This window comes from Heptranchias perlo, chromosome 14 (genome assembly GCF_035084215.1).
Source record: "Heptranchias perlo isolate sHepPer1 chromosome 14, sHepPer1.hap1, whole genome shotgun sequence".
Lineage (NCBI taxonomy): Eukaryota > Metazoa > Chordata > Chondrichthyes > Hexanchiformes > Hexanchidae > Heptranchias > Heptranchias perlo.
Window position 1 is genome coordinate 33652902 of NC_090338.1, and position 27599 is coordinate 33680500.

Genomic DNA, 27599 nt, shown 5'->3' on the forward strand with positions numbered 1-27599 from the left:
GGAAGCCTGTGGCCAGTGGGGTACCACAGGGATCGGGGCTGGGTCCCTTGCTGTTTGTGGTCTACATTAACGACTTGGATATGAATGTAAAAGGTATGATCAGTAAGTTCGCTGATGATACAAAAATTGGTAGGGTGGTAAATAGCGAGGAGGATAGCCTCAGTCTGCAGGACGATAGAGATGGGTTGGTCAGATGGGCGGAACAGTGGCAAATGGAATTTAACCCGGAAAAGTGCGAGGTGATGCACTTTGGAGGGACTAACAAGGCAAGGGAATACACAATGAATGGGAGGACCCTAGGCAAGACAGAGGGTCAGAGGGATCTTGGTGTGCAAGTTCACAGATCCCTGAAGGCGGCAGAACAGGTAGATAAGGTGGTAAAGAAGGCATATGGGATACTTGCCTTTATTAGCCGAGGCATAGAATAAAAGAGCAAGGAGGTTATGATGGAGCTGTATAAAACACTGGTTAGGCCACAGCTGGAGTACTGTGTGCAGTTCTGGTCGCCACACTACAGGAAGGATGTGATCGCTTTGGAGAGGGTGCAGAGGAGATTCACCAGGATGTTACCAGGGCTGGAGCGCTTCAGCTATGAAGAGAGACTGGGAAGATTGGGTTTGTTTTCCTTGGAGCAGAGGAGGCTGAGGGGGGACATGATTGAGGTGTACAAAATTATGAGGGGCACAGATAGGATGGATACTAAGGAGCTTTTTCCCTTCGTTGAGGGTTCTATAACAAGGGGACATAGATTCAAGGTAAAAGGCGGGAGGTTTAGAGGGGATTTGAGAAAGAACTTTTTCACCCAGAGGGTGGTTGGAGTCTGGAACTCACTGCCTGAAAGGGTTGTGGAGGCAGGAACCCTCACAACATTCAAGAAGCATTTGGATGAGCACTTGAAATGCCATAGCATACAAGGCTACGGACCAAATGCTGGAATATGGGATTAGAGTAGACAGGGCTTGATGGCCGGCGCGGACACGATGGGCCGAAGGGCCTCTATCCGTGCTGTATAACTCTATGACTCTATGACTCTAAATCATTCATAGTTATCAATCTAAATGACCATAGTTGCCATGGAAGCAGGCGCCTCAGTCATGTATGTTACGCACTTAAAATTTACAGAGACAATTGGTATTAATGGCACTACAATGACTCAGCTTCTCAAAGGGAGAAAAATGAAAGAATGAGGAAACATTTTATAACTAACCCTCCGAGTACTGAATATTTCAGATGCACACATAGGTTTGGAATGTCCTGAAAATTTGTGCCAAAACAATCACACAAGTACAGCGTAATACCAATTTTCTGTGCAGAAGATCAAGCAAATTCAGGCATAAGTGACTTATGCCCATTTTTACTTTATGCCTGAGTTTCCTCGATCTTTGGCGCCGATTCAGCAAAACACTTGCCGAAACCCTCCACTGCTCATTAACGTAGCTCCATCCCTGTGCAAAAGACTGGAGAATGTGATTTTTCTGTATTTACGCCAGTTCTGATTGTGCTGTAAATTTACTCCCAAAATTTTATGCACATGTCACATTTCTAGTGTTTTATTGTGATTTTTTTAAAACAATTTTTCATTTCTACTCACTGAGATCGACGCAGTATTTTCAGTATCTTTGAATGCATTTTTACAGCATCAGAATGAGTTACATTAAAAATTGAAAAGCTTTCATGGATGCATTTTTAAAAACATGTTATGCCTAATGTGCATAAAGGATGGTTTGGTGGCTTGAAACTTTAATTTTCATACATAAAGAGGGACTTAAAAAAGGAATATGGCGTAAGTTCTGCATTTTTCTTGGGCCCCGATAGATTGCGTTGATTTCTGTTTGTTTCGAGGATTTCCACAACAAAGTAAGCTGAAGTTATGCAGACAAGCTGGAGAACCCCCACAGAAATTCACCCTCAGATAGTCACTCAGAAGTATTAAAGCTTCTGCGCTCCCATGGTATGAGCTGATGATATCCCCCATCGTGCTTCTTGTGAGTGTTGCTGACGGCTGGGAGCATGGGAGTGCGGAATTGTTTCCATAAACATGTCCTGAGTGACTTTTGGTGGTGTCATGGAGAGCGCTGCAGCTTGAAAAGATGAGTTCCCTCTGGCCATCGAGTTGTTGATCCAAAAGTTAATGCCAACACGGAAGTTGAGTATGATCAAATCTGGATAAACCTGAAAATTATAATAATTTTAAATATAAATAGCCAATGCCTGTATCAAAGTCTGCTTGACTTGGAGTATAATAGTGCAAAGTACGTCAAATTATATATTTAATCATCTTCTATGACATCTACAACAACTTGCATTTATATAGTACCTTTAAAATAGAAAAACATCCCAAGGTGCTTCATAGAGGACGAAGTGCTCCCCGACATCACCCCTGAACAGCCTAGCTCTAATTTTAAGGCTATGCCCCCTTGTTCTGGACTCCCCTACCAGAGGAAACAGTTCTTTCTACCCTATCAAATCCTTTAAACATCTCAAACACCTTAATAAGATCACCCCTTAATCTTCTACACTTGAGGGAATACGAGCCTAGCCTATGCAACCTGTCCTCATACCTTTGAGCAAAAAGCAGAGCCTTGTCTCACAGAAAAATCTTGCAGACAACAGAATGCGCCATCTAGGCTTTTGAAATCCAAAAGGTGGTCATAGGACCAGATGGATTTCTTGCGAAGTTGTACAAAATCCTACTTCCACACCCATGTTCACATCGCTATTCCACCACATAATAGCAGTGGATACCAGAATCATTGAAATCAGCCACAATCATCCTTGTACATAAAAAGGGCAAACCACAGATGCCTGTGATTTATACACACCCTGCTCAACTCCAAATACAATGTACTACCAAGATACCAGCCTCCAGGCTGTACTCAGTTGATACCAGACTAGCACATTCATTCTAAATTGGGTTCATTCGAGAATGCCTCCAGACAAACAATACCAGATGATTGCTCAATATTATGCACCACTGCAACATCACAAACACATCCACCCTTTGCTATCCCTGGACTCAGAATAGGCCTTTATCTTGCTTCCTACTCTCCATGCTTGAACAGATGGTCTCTGGAAGCACATTCAGAAGATGAATCAAAATCCTCTACTCCCACTCCTCATTATCTTGAAAACCAATGAATGCACCTCGCCCATATTCCTCCTCCAATAAGGGACCATGTATGATCGCCCCTTCTCTCCCTTTCTCTTTGCCTTGACCATCAAATCCCTAGTTCTGGCCGTAATAATGAATCCCTGCGTCCGGGGAGTTAAAGCCGGCGGAGCGTAGCAGAAGATATCCCTCTATGCCGATGACATCCTGCTGTCTGTCAACAACCCGATCACTTCACCTCCCAGCATCTTCCATAAAATTTGGCAAGCTTCAAGCTACACACTTAACTACTCAAAATGGAAGGTATGACCCTGGCTCAGGAAATTCCAATGAAAGTGTGTTGGATACATACAAGTCCCCAGCCCTTTCCAGTGTATATACTGACCTAAACTGATGGAACAACCTCCCCAACTCATTGCTGGGAGAGCAAGCATCATAAAAATAAGTGCTCTCCTAGCCTCTTCCACATGTTCCAGATGCTACCCATCTGCAACCCAGCTCAGTTCTCCTGGGACTTTATGGACTATTTTGTCACATGGAGTGGTTGAAGCAGAGACCATTGCATCTTTTAAGGGAAAATTAGAAAAATATTTGAAGTAGATGAAGCTATGATGTTATTGGCAGAGCATGGGACAGTGGGATTCATTTTGGATTGCTTCCTTCTGTGTTGTAAACATCAATGATCCTCCCCACCAAATTCAGAAACTTTGAGGCCTCCCACTGATATTCTTCTCTTTGTTTAACCATTGATTTTTTTGTGGGAACAGAACTTAAACAGGAAGGACAGTGAAAACATAACCCAGACTCAAATGGAAGTGTGAAATAAAAACAGAAAACGCTGGAGAAGCTCAGCAAGTCAGGCAGCATCTGTGGAGAAAGAAACAGAGTTAACGTTTCAGGTCGAAGACCTTTCGTCAGAACTGTAAGATGTTAAAAGAGTTAAAGTTTTTGAGCAAGTACAGAGCCGGGAAAGGAGGGGAGGGAGTGGAGGGGAGGGGAGGAAAGAACAAAAGGGAAGGTCTGTGATAAGATAGAGGGCACGAGCGATTAAAACTAAAAGGGATGATGGTGCAAGGCAAGGAAGGAGGTAATGGGACAGGTTAAGAAACAAAAGATTGATCAGGAGTAGCTGTAAATGGCAGCAGCAGAACCATTACCAGCACTAGCTGACCGAAAAAATGGGAGCAGTGATTATGATCTGAAGTTACTGAAATCAATGTTGAGTCCAGAAGTATGTAAAGTGCCTAAACGAAAGATGAGGTGCTGTTCCTCGAGCTTACGTTGAGCTTCATTGGAACAGTGTAAGAGGCCGAGGACAGTAAGGTCAGAGTAGGAGTGGGAAGGGGAATTAAAATGGTGAGTGACCGGCAGGTCAGGGTAACGCTTGCAGTCAGAGCAGAGGTGTTCAGCAAAGCGATCACCCAGTCTGTGTTCAGTCTCCCCAATGTAGAGGAGCGAATACAGTATAATAAATTGAAAGAAGTACAAATAAACCGCTGTTTCACCTAGAAGGAGTGTTTGGGGCCCTGGACGGTGGGAAAGCAGGAGATGAAGGGCCAGGTGTTGCAAATCCTGCGCTCGCACGGGAAGATGCCGTGGGGAGGAGAGCGGGTGTTGGGAGTGATGGAAGAGTGGACCAGGTTGTTGCGGAGGGAGCGGTTCATTCAGAATGCTGAAAGGGGAGGGAAAGATGTGTTTGGTGGTGGGATCGCACTGGAGGTGGCCGAAATAGTGGAAGATGATACGTTAAATGTGGAGGCTGGTGGGATGGAAAGTCAGGACAAGGGGGACCCTATCATGGTTCACAGACCTTCCCTTTTGTTCTTTCCTCCCCTTCCCTCCCTCCCTCCACCCCCCCTTCCCCTGGCGCTGTACTTCCTCAAAAACTTTAACTCTTTTCAGTTGTGATGAAAGGTCTTCGACCTGAAACGTTAACTCTGTTTCTTTCTCCACAGATGCTGCCTGACTTGCTGAGCTTCTCCAGCATTTTCTGTTTTTATTTCAGATTTCCAGCATCCGCAGTATTTTGCTTTTGATCAAATGGAAGCGTGCCAATTGCACTCAGTTTCCTGAGGTTAGCTGATTTGCATAGTTTGAAGATAAGATTTGACAGATTCGGGGAGTGCACCAGTGGTGGGAATCATAAACTGTGAAATTTAATGGAGATGGACAATTAAAGGGGAGTGTCACCATTGACACAAACATTCTGAAAGGCTTGAGGAAAGCTCAGAAGGCATTTAAACCCATTTGCAAAGGCTGAATGAGGAAGAGGCTTTCAGGCAAAAATGAAAGGAAAGGAAACCCAAGGTGCAGCCACAAATTTGATCAATGTTTTTGTGCAAAGTAAACGCTGTATAACCAGATAGAGTTCAGAGTTCATTTCTGCGCATGCTTGTTTACTTATTGGAACTGGATAATGATACCATAAAATGATGATGAAAGCTATCGGATTGTCATAAAAACCCAACTGGTTTGTTAATGTCCTTCAAGGAAGGGAACCTGCCACCCGTATCTAGTCTGGCCTATGTGTGACTTCAGTCCCACACTATGCGGTTGACACTTAGGATAACTAGCGATGGGCAATAAATACTGCCTTGACGGTGTTACCCACATCCGAAGAATGAATAAAAAAAGACAGAAATCTGCCATTCCCCTCCCATCCAATAAAGTCACTTTGTACCTGCCAACTCTTTCCCCAAACAAAGTCTTTTATTATTAAAGACTTTGGCCAGATCTGATGAGAGGTCATTGACCTGAAACATTAACTCTGTTTCTATCTGCACAGATGCTGCCTGACCTGCTGAGTGTTTCCAGCATTTTCTGTTTCTGTTGTTGCTGTTATTGTAGTTACCCTAAAATTTGCAACTGTGGGAGGAAAATGGGTAGAGGCAGACAAATGAAAGAACTGTACCATTTAGTGACAAATCTTTGGAGGTTCCACTGCAGGGAGTTCTGCAGAGATGGATGGCTCTGTTCGGAGATAAGCGCCACCCTGCAATAATGAGCAGCATGAAATAGAGGTGAGAGAGTCTGTGAATGTTTTCTCACCTGTGGCCCAAACCTGGGAGCGTGTGAGGATGATATTTCCTGGGCTACACAAGGTTGCCATGATAATATGGTTTGATTTTACAATGCTGCTGAGAATGCACTTCACTCTAAACTTGGTGCGCTACCACTGATGGAGAACTTTCTAAATTCACAAGAGATGCTGGTGTTTTATCAGGGCACTGTGTGATATTGCCAATCAATGTATTTACCCTATGACCCATTAAATGTGGCAAGCAACAAGCACCAAGTACACTGCCAACGCAAGCTAACTAAATATTACATGTTCACACACACATAAATTGGTCTGGATACTTGGGCGGCATACGTCTCTCATTTTCCTCTTTCCAAAATATTTTGCTATTATATCTGCTTGCACAGAAGACCATACACAATAAGAGAAACTGTTTGCAGACAGGGTAATGGCAGGAGCTGGCACTGATAATGAAGATGCCTCTCAGGGCACCCCACATCCGTAACACCCAGCTGCCCTGCTCAAATGACTACATGTGTGTTACACAAGCTTTTGTAACACTACTTTGTGCCTTGATACTCCACCGTACCAGTGGTGGTTTCCAAAACACAGCGGGAGCCTCAATCAGATATTAGGCCCCTTATTTACATGTTGTTCTGTTAACTTTGTTGGGAGGGTAGAGATTCCTCCAAACATGTCTCCTTTTATTTGCTCTCACTCCAATTGCAGCTCTGTTTTTCTAGAACAATCTAGGGCATGTTTTTCTGTGATGAAATTGTTTTTTGACTGTTTAGGTGCAGTGGCAGGAAAGAAAGAAGGGAATATTGTGCTTCATTTTTGTCATCATTGGAAGTACCATTAGTAACAGAATGGCTGCTGTGAAAATGAATTAAACAACCTGCATTCTCATTCTTCAGCTATCCAGCTGATCCTCAGTCCCCTTGTGTAATGCATGTGCTTGCATGTTATTGCTTAATTCTCAATCATAAATATATGGCAGCAAAAAGTAAGCAATAAGTCTCAACAATTATTTTAGATGGTATTTAATGAGCTGAATCTGAATCTATGACTCAGGTTACATCTCAGAATTCTTTTAATGATCACTCCATCAACTTGGAACTCCAGCTTCAGCTTTATTCTTAACTATTACTCTTTGACACTCCTTAAAACATTCACAAAAAATCTCACACCTTTATGTTTGATGGAATATTCATATTTTAAAGAATGAACAAAAGAATTACTTCAAATCATCAGAAATTTGAGTCAGTAAATCATATAATAAATCATGTCTGGACTTGGGTATAGAGATATAATTTCAGAGTTTGCAGATGACGGATCCTGGGCTTTGTTAATAGAGGCATAGGGGTCGATTTTGCAATGGTGGAGGGTTGGCAGCGGGGAGGGTGGGAGGGGGTGAAGGTGCGTGTGGCAAATCCGTATGAACAAAACTTACCATTTCCGATGCGATCGCATGTTGATTGCTGATGATTAACGTCCTCTCCAGGTTTTCGCGCCCGGCAACTAGCCTGATTGACAGGCTGGCTGCTGTCAGGAGCTGCAACGCGAGGTGAGAAAGAGAGAGAGTGAGATGTCATCCTGCGCTGGAATGGAAGATTGGGGGGAGAAAGGAAGATCGGGGTGAAGAGGGGAACATCGAGGGGGGAGAGTAGAAGATCTGGGAGGAAATGGAAGATTGGGGGGGAGAAAGGAAGATCGGGGGGGGAGAAAGGAAGATCGGAGGGGAGGGGGAAGATTCGGGGGGCAAGGGGAAGATGAGGAGGACACGGGGGGGGTGAAGAGGGGAAGATCGGAGAGGGTGCAAAGGTAGGTTCATTTTGTGTTTTAACTTCCTTCTATGGTGTTTGTTTAATTTATTTAGTTTCTTTTTCCCTGATCTGGCTCTTCCAGGCATGAGTCAGAAGTGGTGGGCAACTCGCCCAGGTAGGTTGAAAATCGTTCTTATCTCTTACTCTGTCACAGGTAAAGTGCCTTAAGTACTTCAATGAGGTACATTTGGTTCTTTAACTGTCATCCCACCAGCTTTAATTGCACGCAGGTGGGTCCCTGAGAAACTCGGAAGTCGGCGGGTTGGATCCGGCTTCCGAACCCGAACGGGATTTCCGCGATTTTTGGAGCCCTCCCACCCTCAACGCACCCGCAATTGTCCCCTAAAATTGAGCCCATAGAGTACAAAAGCAAGGAAGTTATGCTAAATCTTTATAAACACTGGTTAGGCCTCAGCTGGAGTATTGTGTTCAATTCTGGGCACCACACTTTAGGAAGGATGCCAAGGCCTCAGGGAGGGTGCAGAAGAGATTTACTAGAATAGTACCAGGGATGAGGGACTTCAGTTATGTGGAGAGACTGGAGAAGTTAGGGTTGTTCTCCTTAGAACAAAGAAGGTTAAGGGGAGATTTGATAGAGCTGATTTCATGAGAAATCATGAACGGTTTTGATAGAGTAAATAGGGAGAAACTGTTTCCAGAGGCAAAAGGGTCAGTAACCAGAGGACACAGATTTAAGGTGATCGGCAAAAGAGCCAGAGGTGACATGAGGAAACATTTTTTTTATGCAGCGAGTTGTGATGATCTGGAATACACTGCCTGAAAGGGGGGTGGAAGCAGATTCAATAGTAACTTTCAAAAGGGAATTGGATAAATACTTGAAGGAAAAACAAATTCAGGGCTATGGTGAAAGAGCAGGAGAATGGGACTAATTGGATAGCTCTTTCAAAGAGCCGGCACAGGCACAATGGGCCGAATGGCCTCCTTCTGTGCTGTACCTACTATGATACTGTGATACTATGAATGGAGCCTCACATTTTATTTGTAAAGATCACAATTATGCTGTTACGTGCTTGGCTGGGAAAAGTTATAAGTGAAGTGAATTCTCAATTGACAAACTTTAAAACTCTGATATTTGCAGCGTCTCTTAAAAATATTTTTCAATCAGATTGCTTTTCTCAAATAGGAGAATCCCCCAGAAACTATAAGCAGTAAGCTTGGTTCGACAAGAGGGAAAATCAAGCAGAATTTATGGATCAATTTTCCACTTCGGTGCAGTAGCTCACCCACATTAATATAAGTATTTCACATATCATGGACTTGAGGAATGGACCATGCAAAGTTTTTCATGATTCATCATTTCAATAATTATACATTGTTCCCTCTGCACTGCAGGTTGAGAGGAGGTGGGTTGAAAGTTGGAGTGGAAAGCCTTCATCAGAATACAGCCTGTGGTGTGGACCTGTTCTTTTCTCTTTATGTGGTTGGTGGATAAATTGGGGAGGAAATTGGTCATTGTTGCACCAATTTTCCGGACAGAAAATGGGGACAAAAATTACCATTTCCGTAGGGCTATGCTCTGCACCCCAAGGATGCCTGAAAAACATCCGACGTCATATTTTGCTTCGGATGATTTTCAGACGTCCGGGACAGCCACTTAAAAGAGGCATTAGGTCCCTTGCATATGCTAATGAGAAGCCTAGCGCCTATTTTTAGTCCCTCCTGAGAAACTGGGCTGCCCTGAGTGCTCCATCGGCTCCACAGCATTCCTGAGGGTCGCTGCAGATCCGTGATCCGCTTTCCCTCCAGTTGTCCTCTAAGGCCCCCACACTCCGGGACTTACCTGAGGGCCGGTGCCAGCGAGGCAAGTGACCCCACATTCATCCTGCTGAAATGATCGAGCTGCCTGTGGAAGCGCAACACGTGCCAGCAGCTCACCTAAATTATAGAAAAGAGGCCAGAGGCTTAATTTTGGGCCTGTCTCAGGCCTCCTGTTGGCAGCACACACTCCATGCACACTGCCATTTTTGGACCTGAAGTAAGCAATTTCCACCCCACTATGTTTCATTTGTAATTCTCTTTTAATTTCAGGCCTGTTGTATTTGCAGATTTTTTTTCTCCCTCTTTTTCTCTATTTTTCCTTATTTTCTCACATTTTTGTTTGTGTGGACCTCTCCCTGTGTCTTTTCATCTCCCACTGTTCGCACATTCTTTTTTCCTTTTTATATCTCTGCGTTATCTCACTGATGAACTTTTGTATCATTTAACAGTTTTCTATCAAGCAGATTGCAGGTTGTTTAACTCATGATTTCTCTATCTGTGAATGGTGCATCTATTGATTTTCTCCTCTCCCTTTTTCTATTTTTTTTCCAACCTTACAAAATGCTTGTTTATCTTTCAGTCTTTAGTTCTGATGAAGGATGCACACCCAAAACATCATCATAACCTGTCCTTTCTCTTTACAGATGCAGGTCAACCTGCTGTGTATTTCCAGCTGTTTCTGTTTTCATAACAGATTTTAAAATGTCAGAAATAGTAAGAAAGTACCACACATTATACAAAGTTATCTCAAATAGGTTTAGATATGTAAACAGTTAAATGGTAACAGAATGAGTCAAACATGGCTCCATAGGGGAAACAACAGAACGATATTGACACCTTCTAGGAGAATCTAACAGGAAAATAGGGGAAATGGCTAAAGTTTGAAGTGGTTGAAGTCAAGACAGGAACTGAAGAGCAAATAGTAAAATACTGGATATGATAAATGCAAAGCAAAGTACAATTAAAGAAAAGACATCGTAAAATACACTTATGAAAATCTAAATATGGCCAGGATTTTCCTGACATCATTGGTAAAATGACGGGATGGGATTTCAGCTCGCTCTTGTGATCCCGCCATCACATGACCGCATTTTCCTTGCAGGTGGGGGTGAGCATTATTGAGTAGGATTTCAGCAAGAATCCTATTCGTGAATAGGGCTCCACCACTGGGAGGGACGGTAATCAGGGCACGATTCAGGAGTTAAAAGGCTGCTGCAGCTGAAATGGCCAGAAGCATATCAGGTGATTCAAAATGGGGATAAAGAGAGAGTGAGAGAGATGGAATTGAACTTGAACATTGAAAAGCGATGACAGGAGGAGCACCATCTGAGGGTTCTGCAATGGGCAAGGCCCCAAGATTGTCAGAAGCTGCAGTGGAGATAATGCTGGCTGGTGTACGGGCCAGAAGACCACAGGGCGATTTTTGTTTTGAGGCCCATTGGGAGGTGATGGATGGAGCAATTGCATTGCCCATGGCACCAGGTAAAGACTCAAGCCATTTTCATGATCAGACCTCATCTTAGTTTGATCAGTGAGCTGTTAGCGCTGAACAGTGCGGACAAGCAGCTTTCTGATGGAGGCGTGGAGGGAAGCCTGAAGCAGGCTGTTAACTGGGGTGGTAGGCTATCCCAGGGGGTCACGGAGGGATCAACAGTGGGTCAGGAGATTTTTATGGTGTCAAGAGGAGCATTCATTTCACAGCTTTTACCCGCCCCCTGTTCTCGGAGCAGTTTGCAGTTGTCCCTTCCAGGACCATGGGTTCAGTCACTCAATGCTTAGTAGGACCCCAATTTACATATTTTGGGCAGGAGCACTGCTTGCCTGTTTCCCGTCCTGGTCCAAAATCACGATGAGCTGGCAATGGGGTGCTAAGTAGTACACCGCAATTTTTGACCCACTACTGCCTCATTTCTGCTCAAAAATGGCGACATAAGAAAAAGGCTCTTAGGGAAACACGCCTCAGAAAAAGGATGTGCAGCCAGTGTGGAGGGAGGCACTGCCACCACTACAACCCCACAAAGAGTTATTTAATGCCAGAAATATTTTAATGACCTCACCAGCCTGGTCAAGTTAAGTGAAGGCACGAGTGGTCGTAAAGATGCTGAGACACTGCTGGAAGCATGACTCACCTACACAAGGGAATGTCTACAGATACCTGGGTAAATTGACATTGTAAATGAGTCTGTAGCATGTATAAATCGTCATGTTCTTTGCAGAGTAGAAGCATGCTCACAACCAGAGGCAAAGCACTGCTATGGTTAGAGGAATGGCTAACATTACACCCCTCATTAGGCATGAGGAGAAAGCTCTGCAACTCCTGGGCAGATACACAACGGAGCTTGTGGGAGCTGGAAAAGTTATAGTACACAACTGTCAGGTTCAGGTGGGTAATGGGATGGAGAACATGCATGACTCTGAACGTTTGCTGTCTGCAGTCATTCTGATAATTTAAAAGGCCCCCTGCTCTTGCTCTGATTTACATGTCAGAGAGCATCTTGCTAAAGTTAATGTTCCTGGTATCCCTCACTGGTGTTGAATGTTACAGACAGAGCATCTGATGAGCAGCCAGGCATCTCCACAGGGCCGTTTCCTCTACCTGATTCACCCACACTGTCATGGCACTTTACTTACTCAAGCACCGGCCCAGTTGTACCACTTGGAAGGAGGGCATTACTGAAGTGAAATAGTAGGATAATCCTGCCACTTTATAAATCTAAGGACTTGCACAACACCAGGTTATAGTCCAACAGTTTTATTTTAAATCACAAGCTTTCAGAGCTTACCTCCTTCGTCAACATAAAACAGTTGGACTATAACCTGGTGTTGTGCAAGTCCTTACATTTGTCCACCCCAGTCCATCACCGGCATCTCCACATCATGACCTTATAAATCATTGGTGCAAATACTGTGTGCAGTTCTGGTCACCGCAGTACAAAAAGCATATTACAGCTATTGAAAGCATACAGAAAAGGATAACCAGAATGATTGAAGGGATGGAGGGATTGGATTATGAGGAGTTTATACGGCATGTTCGCACCAGAAAAGAGAAGGTTAAGAAGTGATATGATTGCTGATTTTAGGATTTTAGATGATGTAGATCATGACACCTAATGTAGACCTGATTCACCTTGTTCAGAACAGTGGAATCAGAGGATACAGCCTGCGCTTGAAGGAGTTTAAATTCAAAACTAATCTGTGGAAACATTGGCCCCTATATTAATGGGGTGGCAGGGAGGGTGCTGGGGAGCATGGTAGTGTGGGGAAAACCTGGAAAGGCTGAGGATATGGAGGCCCTGCCAATCTTAACGGCAGGGCATCATTTAAATAATCTTCCACAGACTCTCGCCGAATGGGCGGCCAAATTGACAGCCTGGCCAGCGGGTGGGAGCACAGTCAAGCAGCAGGAGGTCGCAGCCAGGGACACGTGGGGACGGGCCCCGGCAGTCAGTAGAGGCTGAAGACTTTGGGCCGCAATTGGGGCTAGGGAGCGAGGACATCAGGGCTGCCATCTGGAGGGGAAGAGAAGCGAGGACATCAGGGCCCTGATCGAGTCTGGGAGAGGCGAAAGACTTCCTTGTGAGGCTTGGGGGGGCGCATTCCTGCTCCTCCCCGGCCCACAACGAGTGCTAAAAGGAGCAGATCTTTAGCATTTACCTTGGCCAGTCAGCACCTCCTGCCGCAGATCTGCTGCTGGGAATCCCCCAGCGCAGGCCTCCCCCTCATTTACTGTTAAATTTAAGTCCCTGCGCTGATGATGACATGGGGTCGCAACTTTTGAATGTTTATTAGGCTCCCACCTGCCTTTTGCAGGAGCCTCGTCGATGGCCTGATTTGTGTTTGTTAAATTTTAAACGGGTGGGAATGGGGTCGGGGTTGTTCTTTCCCGATATTTAAATCCCCCCTGACCCTCTCCGGACCATCGTGACGGGGGTGGGGGTGGCGGGGAGGGAGGGTTAAAATTGAGGCCATTATTTCAGTGTGAGAGTGGTAAGTCTATGGAACAGATTCTCCAGGGAAACAATGGAAGCAGAAAGTGTTGATTCATTCAAGTGCAAGTTAGATAGATTTCATTCAGAAAATAATATTTTGGGATATTGTATATGAGTTACAGGTAGTTTTCACTACCTCACTGAATAAATGGAATGGAGAAAGTTAAAGGGATATATAAGCATTCACCGTTGTTTTGCTACCATTTATTATTCTGTTATGCTTTATTGAGGTCATAATTAGCTTCCTGAGGGAGACATTGCATGCTATTCTACATAATGTGAACCAGATTATTGTTGCCTGTACATGCAGTATTGCAAAGGTTAGGAACATAACTATACAGTGTGGTCCAATTTGTATCCAAGCTTACTGTGAATCATCATTGAGCTATCAATATGGAAATAATTCAAATTTAGCGCATATGTAGGAGATAATCTAACAATGTGATTTCTTTGTTATGGTGGTAATCCTGAAGCGCTGAACTCAACAGCAATAAACTAACAAGAAATATTCCATTACCAAAATGCTTAATTTCATTGGGAATGATTACGATGCCCACTGATGTATGTCAATGAAAGTGCTTTAATCAATGATTTATTGGCTGCTGAGTTGAACTCTACGCTCCTGCGGACAGGAGTGATAACTGTGATTCCTATTATGATAATAGTTCTGGTGGATTCTCTTCAGAGTAATCTTGAGTACACTAAGTGTGGATAATGAGGCATCAGAAGTAGGAAGGACATCCATACTGCAACCATCTTGATGAAACACATAAATCACACCGCTGCCAGGTCTCCAGCGCCATTATTTTTCAGTCTACGTAGCAGTGGCGTGAAGACTGGCTTAAATGAAGCAAATTTGCAATCACCATTGATCTTAATAGGGGGGGTGGAGATATGGTAATTACCTTCTAGTGTTTTCGACAAGGGGTAACGATGGAGCAGCGTAAGAGTCCCAGAACATTTTGGAGTCGAGTGAGTAATGGCGTAAGTAACTCATGCCATAATTTCCTGGAACTTCCGCATTACAATAATGGTGTACACAGTAGAAACGCCATTATTACGGCACAGGTTTTCAGCAAATATCGTGCCATTATTTCACAGTGCAGAGGGCCCTTTAAATCCTCAGCAAGTTTCACAACATACCTTTGAATGCTGTGAAGCTGCAGCTTCAATGAAGTGGCAGTGACTCCCAGCCAAAACAGTGTTGCAGAAACTCACTCCTGTGTGACTTTTCACCTTCCCAAGCTTTTCCCACCTGTGGTCCACCAATACAGACTCAGCACCGTCATATATATAATGGCAGCGATTTTCAAGAATGGTAAGTGGATGTAAATGCAGGGAAACTTCAGGGGTACTTGGTCATGTCTCCCGCTCTGCTTAAATGTGGCAGAGCGTACCTCCAGCAGGTGAACCAGGCTCACAGTCGTGTCACGGGAGGGAAATCGTGGCAGCCATTTTTAGGGGTGGAGTATCAGCAGAGGGCCAATCCATTCCATTTTACTTGCTAGGCCATCTCCACACCACCTGGACTTTCTTTTCAAAGGAAAATCTAGGCCCATATATTTTAATCTTTCTCCTTTGTTTGTCTACATCTCAATGGGTATGGGAGCATAGTCATTATGTTACTGGACTAGTAATCCAGAGGCCTGGGCTCATAATCTGGAGTTATGAGTTCAAATCCTGCAGCTGGGGAATTAAAATTCAATTAATTTTTAAAAATCTGGAATTAAAATACTAGTATCAGTAATGGTGGCCATGAAACTACCGGATGGTCGTAAAAACTCATATGGTTCACTAATGTCCTTGAGAGAAGGAAACCGGCCGTTCTTATCCAGTCTGGCCTATATGTGATTCCAGACCCACAGCAATATGCTTGATTCTTAATCGCCCTCTGAAATGATCTAGCAAGCCACTCAGTTGTACAATCTCGCTACAAAAAGTCACATTAAGAATAAAACCGGACGGACCACCTGGCATTGGACCATTAGGCACCGGAAACGACAAAGGCAAACCAAGCCCAGTCGACCCTGCAAAGTCCTCCTCGCTAACACCTGGGGACTTGTGCCAAAAGTGGGAGAGCTGTCCCACAGACGAGTCAAGCAACAGCCTAACATAGCCAGACTCACAGAATCATACCTTTCAGCCAACTTCCCAGACTCCTCCATCACCATCCCTGGGTGTGGCCTGATCCACCAGAGGTGGCAGAACAGTAATATACAGTCATGAGGGAGTGGCCCTGGGAGTCCTCAACATTAACTCCGGACCCCATGAAATCTCATGGCATCAGGCCAAACATGGGCAAGGAAACCTCCTGCTGATTACCACCCTCCCTCAGCTGATGAATCAGTCCTCCTCCATGTTGAGCACCACTTGGAGGAAGCACTGAGGGTAGCAAGGGCACAGAATGTACTCTGGGTGGGGGACTTCAATGTCCATCACCAAGAGTGGCTCGGTAGCACCACCACTGACCGAGCTGGCCGACTCCTGAAGGACAGAGCTGCCAGACTGGGCCTGCGGCAGGTGGTGAGCAAACCAACACGAGGGAAAAACTTACTTGACCTTGTCCTCACCAATCTACCTGTCGCAGATGCATCTGTCCATGATAGTATTGGTAGGAGTGACCACCGCACAGTCCTCGTGGAGACGAAGTCCCATCTTCGCACTGAGGACACCATTCCAATGTGTTGTGTGCACTATCACCATGCTAAATGGGATAGATTCAGAGCAGATTTAGCAGCTCAAAACTGGGTATCCATGAGGCGCTGTGGGCCATCAGCAGCAGCAGAATTGTATTCCAGCACAATCTGTAACCTCATGGCTTGGCATAGCCCTCACTCTACCATTACCAACAAGCCAGGGATCAACCTTGGTTCAATGAGGAGTGTAGAACATCATGCCAGGAGCAGCACCAGGCATACCTAAAAATGAGGTGAAGCTACAACTCAGGACTACATGCATGCTAAACAGCGGAAGCAGCATGCTTTAGACAGAGCTAAGCGATTCCACAACCAACGGATCAGATCAAAGCTCTGCAGTCCTGCCACATCCAGTCGTGAATGGTGGTGGACAATTAAACAACTAATGGGAGGAGGAGGCTCTGTGAACATCCCTCTCCTCCGTGATGGCAGAGTCCAGCACGTGAGTGCAAAAGACAAGGCTAAACCGTTTGCAACCATCTTCAGCCAGAAGTGCCGAGTGGATGATACATCTCGGCCTCCTCCCGATATCCCCACCATCACAGCAGCCAGTCTTCAGCCAATTCGATTCACTCCACATAATATCAAGAAATGGCTGAGTGCACTGGATACAGCAAAGACTATGGGCCCCGACAACATCCCGGCTGTAGTGCTGAAGACTCCAGAACTAGCTGCGCCTCGAGCCAAGCTGTTCCAGTATAGCTACAACACTGGCATCTACCCGACAATGTGAAAAATTGCCCAGATATATCCTGTCCACAAAAAGCAGGACAAATCCAATCCGGCCAATTACCGTCCCATCAGTCTATTCTCAATCATCAGCAAAGTGATGGAAGGTGTCGTCGACAGTGCTATCAAGCGGCACTTACTCATCAATAACCTGCTCACCGATGCTCAGTTTGGGTTCCGCCAGGACCACTCGGCTCCAGACCTCATTACAGCCTTGGTCCAAACATGGACAAAAGAGCTGAATTCCAGAGGTGAGGTGAGAGTGACTGCCCTTGACATCAAGGCAGCATTTGACCAAGTGTGGCACCAAGGAGCCCTAGTAAAATTGAAGTCAATGGGAATCATGGGGAAAACTCTCCAGTGGCTGGAGTCATACCAAGCACAAAGGAAGATGGTAGCGGTTGTTGGAAGCCAATCATCTCCGCCCCAGGACATTGCTGCAGGAGTTCCTCAGGGCAGTGTCCTAGGCCCAACCATCTTCGGCTGCTTCATCAATGACCTTCCCTCCATCATAAGGTCAGAAATGGAGATGTTTGCTGATGATTGCACAGTGTTCAGTTCCATTTGCAACCCCTCAGATAATGAAGCAGTCCGTGCCCACATGTAGCAAGACCTGGACAACATCCAGGCTTGGGCTGATAAGTGGCAAGTAACATTTGCTCCCGACAAGTGCCAGGCAATGACCATCTCCAACAAGGGAGAATCTAACCACCTCCCCTTGACATTCAACGGCATTACCATCACCGAATCCCTCACCATCAACATCCTGGGGGTCACCATTGACCAGAAACTTAACTGGAACAGCCACATAAATACGGTGGCTACAAGAGCAGGTCAGAGGCTGCGTATTCTGCGGCAAGTGACTCACCTCCTGACTCCCCAAAGCCTTTCCACCATCTACAAGGCACGAGTCAGGAGTGTGATGGAATACTCTCCACTTTCCTGACGAGTGCAGCTCCAACAACACTCAAGAAGCTCGACACCATCCAGGACAAAGCAGCCCACTTGATTGGCACCCCATCCACCACCCTAAACATTCACTCCCGTCACCACCAGCGCACAGTGGCTGCAGTGTGTACCATCCACAGGATGCACTGCAGCAACTCGCCAAGGCTTCTTCGACAGCACCTCCCAAACCCACGACCTCTACCACCTAGAAGGACAAGGGCAGCAGGCACATGGGAACAGCACCACCTGCATGTTCCCCTCTAAGTCACATACCATTCCGACTTGGAAATATATCGCCGTTCCTTCGCCATCGCTGAGTCAAAATCCTGGAACTCCCTACCTAACAGCACTGTGGGAGAACCATCACCAAGCAGACTGAAGTGGTTCAAGAAGGCCGTTCACCACCACCTTCTCAAGGGCAATTAGGGATGGGCAATAAATGCTGGCCTTGTCAGCGATGCCCACATCCCATGAACAAATAAAAAAAAATGTTAATTCCTAATTCAGCAATCTTACTGAGTGGTTGACTACTGTACAACTGTGAGAAGCATTCAACAAGATATATTGCTCATCTTTTGTAACACTGAAATCAACAGAAATCAGCAAGGTGCAGAAACAGCAACATCAAACTCTACAGTGCCGACAGCCGCAGGAACCTGTTGCTATGAGCTGATCTTGAAAGTGGTTCTGCCAGTATCAGATATAAAACTGATAAATGTTTCTTTATACAAGATTTAGTATTGTTAACATGCTGCCTCCCTTTGGGAGATCAAATACAGTTAGCCGTTATTTGTTTCCATTTGTCACTTTAAATAAATTACAAACTAGTCCCCTGATCTTATTATCAAGCAAATCATTGTGAAGCTGTGCTGTTGTTTCCCTGACAGCTGCCTCACCTCAGTGTGAAGTGAGACCGATGGACTTAAGTTTACTTTTCACACTGATTCAATGAGTCAGTTCCATATCTGCAGACAACCTTAACTAATTCTTTAGAGGACAAATAGTGTTGACTTTCTAAATTCCCATTCGCAGTGCTGTTCACATTGGGGTAGATCTTGACTTTGTGCGATAATGCACCATGGGCGATAGCGAGTCAGCAGCCCGTTTTGCATATCTCCCAATTTTTATTTCCGTTGGAGTCAATGGAAATAAAAATCAGGAGTGATGTAAAAGGGGCTGCCGATTCGCTATCGTCCATTTTACACTATCGCACAAAGTCAAGATCTACCCCATTGACTCAAGCTTCCACCAAACCTCCTCGTTCATTTGCATCTCAGAAAGATACTTGCAATTCCTTCAATGGCACTAAAAAATTTAAAATGAGTGCCAATTTGCACAACTGAACCATCTCTCTCATTCATTGCTTTGTATAAATTATGCTTAGGATAGTGAGTTTACTTTAAGGAGGAATTATACTATAATGCACTATAAAATTATAATTTTCATATTACAACAAAGTTGAAAACATGCACTGTAACGCATTTCAGGTTTCAGTATTCAAGTTGTCTACACGTAGTTAATCACTATACATCACAAGAGCAATTAGCTATCTAAGACCTATAGATAGTCCAGGCAGCAGAATATGTTCCAATGAAATAAATATTATTTTTATAATAAAATAAAAAGCAGGGGAGAGGAATTAATTGGATAGCTGTTTCAAAGAACCGGCACAGGCACAATGAGCTAAATGGCCTCCTTCTGTGCTGTAATATACTATGATATTATGATATGTCACAATTAAACTAGATACAATAAGATCTATTTTCAAAATGTCAACAATTTTTGTGTCAATGTACTGCCATGAGAAAACTGGGTGGCCTTAACACCAGACAACATACTCTGATGTAGGCTTAACACAGTCAAAATGTTTGACACAAGAGGACTAAAACACTAATCAAGCCAATTTATGAGATGTAAATCCAATTAATATAAGTCATTTTGCACAGCCTCAAGTAAAATGGCATATACCAACAATGTTACGTTAAATTCAGACTAGACTTTATTGTTGCTGATAAGACCAATATGATTTTTTTGATATCTGACAATATTTGAAATATAAAAATATGCATACCATGTGAAGGAATACATGCAGAGGGCAGCAAAAATACTGATTTTCTCTAGTAGAATATATGCATAGTACAATATATGCAACAATTGTTGCATAGTGCAATATATGCAACAAACTATTTGCATTCAATTAGTGCATTATTGTGAATAGACACACTGGAAATATGCACAAGTGCAACATTTGTTGCAACTTACTCAAATCAGACTACTTTACATGAATATATTAGTGATTGCAGAACCCTCCAGGGAAAAGAAAACAACAGATCAAATAGCTCAGAAACTGAAACAGTTGCATTTCGGGGAGTGAAACATACCGAAGGGTTTCAATCAGCTTATGTTTGAAAAATTAACATGGAGGGAGAAAGATGACACTGAAGAAAGAAATGAGGACAGTGTTAAGAGTGATATGAATTTGTTGTGTTGCTTAATTAGTTACTGAATTAACAACAAATGAATTTACCTTTCTGGAATATTATATCGCATTGAAGGATCTCCGCAATTACCAAAGTGAGACTTAATGAAACAGGCCTGAGAATATGTGCTGTTAAGTCAATGTGCAACTCAATTCTAGCTCCTGCTCCATATACTAAATAAAATACCATCTTTTATAGTTTTTCAATAAACTGCTTTATCCTCACAACAGTATCCAGCACCCCATTCAAATATGGAAATGAATAGAAATAGCAACCATAAAGATGGGCCTTGAGACCATCGCATCCCATTCAAATATGGAAATGAATAGAAAAAGCAACCATAAAGATGGGCCTTGAGACCATCGCCTGTCCTGGACCAGAGACTATATGATAATTTTGGTCTTGTCCCTCTGTTTAGGCACATATCTGTTAATTGTATCCATATGATTTATATCAATTAGTGTTAATTGTATTCAGGTGGTACGTAACAATTGGGGAGTCTCTTGTATCAATTTATATGAGAGCTTATCTAGGGGGTGCTCAGTGGGTAATGTGGATCTCTGTGAATAAAGGCTTGGAAGCAACTGAAGACCAGGCTCTAGTGTTCTATCCTTCACCACCTGACCATCCAATTTATTACAATATCCAGTGGATTTTGAGTGCACTTAACAAACATAAAGCCATTCCTGGACACAGCAGGAACTGACTTTTAGCAGCAAAGGGAGACTGCATCCAAATCAGGGCTCAGACCAGGGAATGTGTGGACTGGAGCATGGGCCAGTGGGGCCTGGATGGTGGGAGGGAGTCAACAGAGGAGGATCAGCCTACTGTCTTGTTTCTGGCCCATTTTGCTGCCAAAAAAAATTTCTTGCCCCGATTATCCACTGAAATTAAGCCAAAAACGCTGTGGAATTTCTGTGGCATTTTGCAGGCCAATGAATATTTAAGAAAGATAATCACATACATATTTACAGCAAAAGCCCCTATTAGATTCACTTAAAAATCATAGGTTAAAATTTCTGCCTGATAATATACCACAGCATTAAGAAGGCATTCTTGCTTAAACAGTTGCTGTCGCAGAGTCCTCTGATAATCACACCAAGTTTATCCAATCAATATTATTTTTGAGGGGCTGAATATTTCAGGAAAAATAAATCTTGAGACATGGAAGGTGACATGGATAGAACAGGATCACTCAGAAGGCCCACTCATAGACTAGTCTATCCAACTTGGTTTTAAGTTCTAGAATGTAGCGAATCTTTGGTTGGAATATTACAACCAAAAACAAAGAGTTACAAGAAGGAAAATTATTTTAATTTATTTTGTACCATGTAACTTGACAATATTACTAATGTCTTGTGAAAAGAAAAGAACAAGACAATAATATTTGCAACTGAATAGTCAACTCTGTACTTGATAAACAAAACTGCATTTGATAAATGTGCAAATCCAATAATAACCTGCCCCGAGGAGCTCATTTAACATTATGACATTCAGGGATAGGCTTTGTTATGCTTTTTTATTAAGATGCAAATTGGAAGCTATAGAAATTCAATTTATTTTTGGAAGCATGAGACATTTGACTGTGGAAGAGATTTGAAACCTTCATTATTCCCAGATGAACACTTCAAAACAATTTGAATTTGAGTTCAGTTCACAAATTAAAATGTAACATTAATTATGTACACTAACTGTGGTAAAATGTTTCAATTGAACCATGGCCCACACCTTCTAAAACCAGCTTAATAGCCAACCATTACATTAACATTTCATAGTCAGAAATGACTGGTTGAGGTTGAAAGGTTGAGTTTGTGCATTCCCCTCTTCAGCCACCTCGGACCCAAGCTCTGGAAATCCCTTTGTAAACCCTTCAACCTCTCTCTTCTCCTTTAAGACCTTTCTTACAATCCATCTCTTCAACGAAGCTTCTGGCCATCTTTCCTAATATTTCCTTCTTTGGCTCATTCATTTTTTCACTTATATCTCTGTGAAGCGTCTTGGATGTTTTTCTACATTAAAGGCACTATATACATTCAAAGTTGTTGTAGAAAGAGTAATGTATTGACCCCAAGGTACTGTGCATTTATATGCAAGTTCCTTTATTCTGCATCATAGGCTACCAGCACATTAATTGAATGAAAACTTTTGTGATTGATGTTGGCAGCAAGATTGAATGTGAACAACCTGGGGGTTAAATTGGTTAACTCCCAAAAACGAGCGGTGGGGTCGTGGAGCGCGATTAACCAGCACCCATTCGTTGAGATGCAGGCAGCACGTAACATTCATGCTGCCTGATGATTTCTATGATTGCTGCATGCAACCAGCACTACCTGCGCTGTTGATTGGCTGCATGCACCAGCAGAGGTCCCTGATATCAGGAGTGGCGAGCACTACTTAAAGGCAGCCTGAACCTCTTAAAGGGGCAGTGCACTGTGGCTGCAGGGAGACATGGAATTTGTGTAGTAACCAACTCTGTGCTGGAATATACTGAGAAATGGCTGGGCCTGAGAGAGAACATACACCAAGATTCTCGGTCGACGCACTAGATGTCTTAGTGCGAGAGATGGATGCACGGATGGGCACCCTTTACCCGCAAGGGAGCAGGAGGCCCTCCAGACATATGCTGAAGAGGCAGTGGTAGGCTGAGGTCAATGCCAGGAGCATCGCACCATGCACATGGATGCAGTGCAGGAAGAAGTTCAATGATTTGCCACAAGTGGTCAAGGTGAATGAGTTCAACTGTCACGCGGCATATCCTACCAACTGTACCACTAGCCTCATCCACTGCTCTATGCACTACACCGCCCCCCACCCCCAACCACCCACCAACAAACTCTTTCCAGCAGTACGCAACTCTTCAAATCAGTTGCTGCATCTCACCCTCACACCATGCCACTCTTGCAAGCCACACACCCACAAATCACAGGTCACACACGTTGGCAGCTATTCAACCATGACAGCATTATCACCCAAACATCTTGCAGGACACGCACTGACACACTTCCCTCTTTCTTGCAGGAGAAGTTGGAGCATAACAACAGGCATCAGGAAAGGTCTGGGGGAGGACAGGAACGCCTACATGTCCTCAGGCCCATGGAGGAGACATTGCTGTCTATCATTGGATGGGCTGTCGCTGCAACTGTGGCCACTGACAGTGCTAGAGGTATCGATGATGAGAGTCTCTGCATACCTAATCCTCCTTCTCGTCCCCACTTCTGCTTTATCCCACAAACTTTTCTGACTTACGTGCTGCAGATGGTGTGAGCACGCATGTCTTACTTTCTCCTCTCCCCTTACCACAACTCAACCTGTGTCCCTTTGTCATTGCAGATACCCAAGGACTAGAACCGGTACTGTCAGAGGAGGCAGAGGACGATGACAGTGAAGATGCGGAGACAACGTCACTCAGTCTTACACTCGCAGCCACCAGCTCAGATATTGACACTGTGCCTACTTTAGAGGCTAGGATACAGGAGGAATCTGCATGTGGTGAGACACCGGGCACAAGTGCGCAGGAGCCGGGATGGAGGGAACGGATACCAGAGGTGGCAGCTCACCGGAGGGCAAGGTCGCACATTAGTTCTGCTGTTAAGGAGTCAGATGATGACTTTGATGGGCCAGGCTACAGATGAAGGCTGATGGGCATACACAACCAAATATTTGGTGCACTGGAAAGCCTGCCAGAAAGCCTGGACACAATGTCAAGGGGCATGGAGGAGTCCAGCTTCAATTTGGCACAGGGCTTTGCACAGAGCTTGGAGCCCATCCTTTCCCACATGGAACGGGTGGTCACCTCCGTCAGCACACCTGTGGAACCCACCATGATACAGCATCTGATGATCGATGTCACAGCTTCCATTGCAGCACAAACATCTGCCATCCAAGGTCTGACTGCTGCGTTTGGAGCTCAGACTGCTGCCTTAGAAGCTCAGACTGCTGCTATCGTGGCCCTGGGTTCCACTGTGAAACGGGGCTTCCAGGACAACACAGCAGTCCAGCAATCTGTTCTCCAGCAGATCACCAGGAGTGCTGAGGCATCGCCCTGGGAGAGTGGCAGTGGCGCCATGGAAGACAAACCTGCTGTCCTCTCTCAGGATGACAGCATTCCTGCTCCCACCCCTGCCACTCCACCAATGCCTTTGCTGTTGCCTTCGGCCAGCCAGGCAAGACTGCTGCAGCCCAGGCCGAGATGCTGAAATCTACAGCCGGGCCTTCCCGGCCCAGAGTTGCTCGAGGTCGTCCTCCAAAGCCATCTGCATGCTCCTCAATTGAAGGTCAGCAGCCTTGCACCACCCATGCTCCAGACGCTGGGGATGCACCTCTTAGGAGCACTAGGAAAGGTAAAGGCACACGAACTACAGGCACCAAGGGACTGCACAAGGGTGAATAGTCTCATTTTACATTTTGTTTGAATTATGACATATGTTAATTTATAAATTTGGATTTGAATTTGCATTTGATGTTGGTTTTCGTTTCTGTGATGGGTTGAGGGAAGAAGCAATGTGTAATCATGAGGAGGACAATTTGCTGGTCATGTGGGAGAGGAAAGGTAAGGAGTGTGGGGACTGTTGGTGAATGGGGAGGTGTTGTTGTGGTTAGTGGAATTGCTTACTAGTCAGCTGATCATGCAGATTCCTGACAGACAGGGCCTGACTACCATATTGCCTCCCTGCCTCTTCCTCCACTTCCTGATTCACTTCCTCTTCCTCCTCCTCTACTTCCTTCTCTGTCTTTTCCTCTTCCTCCTCTTCCTCTGCCTCTTCTTCCTCTTCCTCTGCCTCTGGCCCAGGCTCTTGCTGGATAGGCGGTGGCAAGGGCTGTTTCCTCATAATGGCGAGGTTGAGCAGCATGCAGCATACAGCGACAAATCTTGATACCCACTCAGTTGAGTACTGCAGGGCTCCTCCAGGGCAGTCCAGGCAGCAGAAATATTGCTTGAGGATGCCTATGGTGTGCTCTATGATATTCTGTGTGGCTGCATGGCTCTCATCGTAGGCCTGCTGTACACGTGTGCATGCAATCCAGACCGGAGTCATGAGCCATTTCATGAGGGGATAACCCTTCTTGTATAGTATCCAGCTTTTGACTTGCCATGCTGGTTGAAAGATAGGTGGCACGTTGGACTGCCGCAGAATGAAGGATAGCGGGCATTGACCTGCATGATGTGCTGCGTGTGGTCTCACACCAGCTGCACTTTGAGGGAGCCTCTGTGACCTCCCATATCCAGCAGTGCACCGCAAACTGCAACATGTTGCTTATATTGCCAACAGCAGCCTGAAAGGAGCCAGAGCTGTAAAAATTAAGCGCCATGGTTACCTTGACAGCCAAAGGCAATGCTGTGTTTGTCCTGCTCTGAGGCTGCAGTTGTGGCTGCAGCAGTTGACAAATCTCAGTCAAGACCTCTTTCATGAATCGCAGACGTCGGATGCACTGGTCATCGTTGAAGTTGAGGTAAGAAAATTGGTCCTGAAGGTTCTTGTTGGATATGGCCTCCTGCTGAGTGCCCTGCACCTCCTCCTCCTTCTCCTCCTTCCTCTGGCAAATTGTCCTGCTCTCCATGGCCTTTCTGCATGCTCCCAATCATGTTCAATTCCCAGAGGAAGCCCTAGCATGCCACCCATGTCTGGCAGCAACTTTTTCAGCACACTATTTCAAATGCCACTAACATTACTGCACAAAGAGCCAGACTACTCTCCATACAATATTGCTACTTTGTCCAAGTATAGGAAACTTCCACAAACACCCACAATTGTACCAGCAGACAGAAAAACCAATCCAGCAACTAACCTGTAACTCCTGCATGCTACCTTTAAATAGCGCTGGTGGGGAGTCCTTCACGCCCTTTAACTCCTGTTCAGCTGTGCAAGGTTAGGACAGTGCGTTGGCTGGAGTGGGGAATTCGAAAATGGCGCCGGCTGCTTCAAATCAACTTTGCACACTGCTTAACGTCATAATCTCCCTACTTTACATGTTGCTGGCCTTTACCAAGATGGCGTCCTGCGCACGTCATGCTGGAAGTGTGCGGGCTCATCTCGGACACCATTTTCGGGGCTTAGGAGTCCGCATAGCGCCTACACAACGGGCACTACGCTGCCCAATTTAGCTCCCCTAATCTCATTATGAGTAGTGTCAATAATAGTTTGGAGAAACCAGCATTGATACAAAATTGTTACCGTCTTTACAGATGTTGTCAACAAACAGCAAGCATTCTGAAATAGCACATCTTGAATGCTGGTGTGTGGTGAATTACGATCCTAGCCCCTTGGGGACTATCCCAGATCAGGCATACTTCTCAGGCGTTCACTCTCAACCTAAGGTTGAGATAGCCAAATCTAAGACACTGAATGGGTCTGAAGGTCTGGTCTATCTCTCCCCAAGGGAAAGGGACAACCCGAGAATATTACCGTCCTCCAGATAGCGTTTTTAACAATTTCCAGCCAGATTGTAATATTGTGAGGGCCCGGGGGTCTCTCTTCAGTAATGTACTTCTTCACCAAAAGAGTGTATGGAGATGGAGTTCATGAGTTAATGATACAAAAAACTATGAGAGACAATATAAAAACTAAACAGAGGTTTATTGATTAAATAATTTGCAATCTACAGCTGGTGAGACCGGCAATCGCAACATTAACAGTTCCTTAAAAAGTTAAAAAACTATAATCTTCCTTCTGGTAGAGAATTTAACCTTTGAATCTAAATTTCATTACAGTAGATCGATTCTCAAAACTATTTAGACAGGATATCCATCAATCATCAAGGTAGCTTTTACCTTAAATCCCCAAGTAGTAGAAGACTATAGAGCTGACAAGCTATCTCCTTCCTTTTTAAGGCGAGGATTCAACTCACTTCACTCTGATAGCCGAGAAACCCTCCAGCCCATCTAAGCGAATCTAAAAAACCTAATCTGAGCTCTCAGTATTTATACCATTCTTTCCCGGTTGCTTCATTTTGGCTGTGAGCGTTCTTGTTGACAAAGTTCTTGTTGATCAGCTTGGTCACAATTCTTGATGATCAAATTAATCAA

General features: G+C 44.6%; 1 long non-coding RNA gene across 1 annotated transcript; it reads right to left on the minus strand.

The window, feature by feature from the left end:
• Positions 1 to 1327: 1327 nt before the first annotated feature.
• LOC137332106 (uncharacterized) lies at positions 1328 to 27484 on the minus strand. Its single transcript, XR_010965584.1, has 3 exons — positions 27345 to 27484; positions 7582 to 7683; positions 1328 to 2172 (listed from the first exon to the last, which is right to left on the minus strand). It is a non-coding gene; the product is annotated as an uncharacterized lncRNA (long non-coding RNA).
• Positions 27485 to 27599: the final 115 nt, after the last annotated feature.